Here is a 1,381-nt window from a genome sequence, read left to right on the forward strand (position 1 = left end):
TCGGGGCTGGTTCCCAGAGATTCTCATCCTAAACTGGGGCTCCCAGCATTCTTCAATCTATCATTATTTATTTCATTAATTCGGGATTTTCATTCAATCTGGAATTATTTCTCTCGTGAGTTCCGGAATTTATTATTTTGATCCTGAACTTCCAGCAATCCAGAATTTTCGTTAATTTAGTATTTTTCGTCATTGAGTAGCCTCAGAGATGTCCTCACCACTTGCCTCGATAAAAAATTAAATAAAATCTGGCCTCGGGTCTGAAGTACACTGGGCACCGTTCCACGGGATTCAAACGTGCAAGTTTAGTTTCGTTTCTATTGCCAACAGTGTGGAACATAGCATAAGTGATTCGCGCCCCCCTCCCTCATTCGAAAAGAATCAATTCGCTTATGGGGTCCGACACGGCCATATATACCCCCTCCTAGAAGTGGAATCGAACAAAATTGAAATTAGTTAACTGTACGTTAAGTTACCCGTAAGGTTTCAACTCGTAGAATTTACCTAGAATTCAAAGCTCCCAGATTAAGGGACGCGGTCCATCAGATTCAAAATTATGAGTATAAACAGGTCAACGGAATTAACCATTTTTAATTGCCAAGCATAGAAACATGCAATATATGTAGAAACAGCAATATCTCTCCTCCACACACTCATGGTATTTCACTCAAAAATGCTAAGGTCCAAAATCGTTCTTGCTCGTTACCTAGACGTGTACTTTTGAGCCATTTCGCTGGTAATCAGAAAATTCATGAACTATTCACATGTAAAAATCAAATGTTCAGGAGTAGCTTAAAAACACATGAATGCCGAAATGAGCTTAAAACATAAAATTCCTTTACTTGAAAAATATAAGAAACTCATGTTTGCCAAATATAAAGTTACAAACGATAAGAAGGTTTTAACAACTGGCTGTTGCGAAGATATATTTTGGAAAGAGAGAAAATTCAACTGCCCCTGCGGGGAATCGAACCCACGTCCTTTCACTTTCCGAGTGAATGCCCTTGACCACTAGACTACAGAGGCACCGAGTCGCTCAATCTTTCCTTGGAGCTCGTGTACACTGAAAGGGACCGTACATGGACGGCCGGACCAGACTCAGCCCAAGTTCACAACTGCTGACGCTGCCACCAGCTGGCGTCACTCTCCGCTACCATACGATGGTTTTAACAACTGGCTGTTGCGATATGTACTGTAGTCTAGTGGTCTAGGGCGTTCGATTCCCCGCAGGGGCAGTTGAATTTTCTCTCTTTCCAAAATATATCTTCGCAACAGCCAGTTGTTAAAACCTTCGCATGGTAGCGGAGTGTGACGTCATCCTTGTACAAACGATAAGTTTAAAATGTTCGCAAAATTCGTTTAAATTGAACGTTTAAGAGTC

At 41.3% G+C, this 1,381-nt stretch overlaps 1 non-coding gene across 1 annotated transcript; it reads right to left on the minus strand.

Moving 5' to 3' along the window:
- Positions 1 to 952: 952 nt before the first annotated feature.
- On the minus strand, positions 953 to 1,026 carry TRNAS-GGA (transfer RNA serine (anticodon GGA)). The gene has a single exon. It is a non-coding gene; the product is annotated as a tRNA-Ser (tRNA).
- Between the last annotated feature and the right edge of the window lie 355 nt (positions 1,027 to 1,381).

The sequence above is a fragment of the Pholcus phalangioides genome, unplaced genomic scaffold, assembly GCF_987345545.1.
Source record: "Pholcus phalangioides strain wild (caught in Gottingen) unplaced genomic scaffold, Ppha-v1.0 ptg000042l_1, whole genome shotgun sequence".
Lineage (NCBI taxonomy): Eukaryota > Metazoa > Arthropoda > Arachnida > Araneae > Pholcidae > Pholcus > Pholcus phalangioides.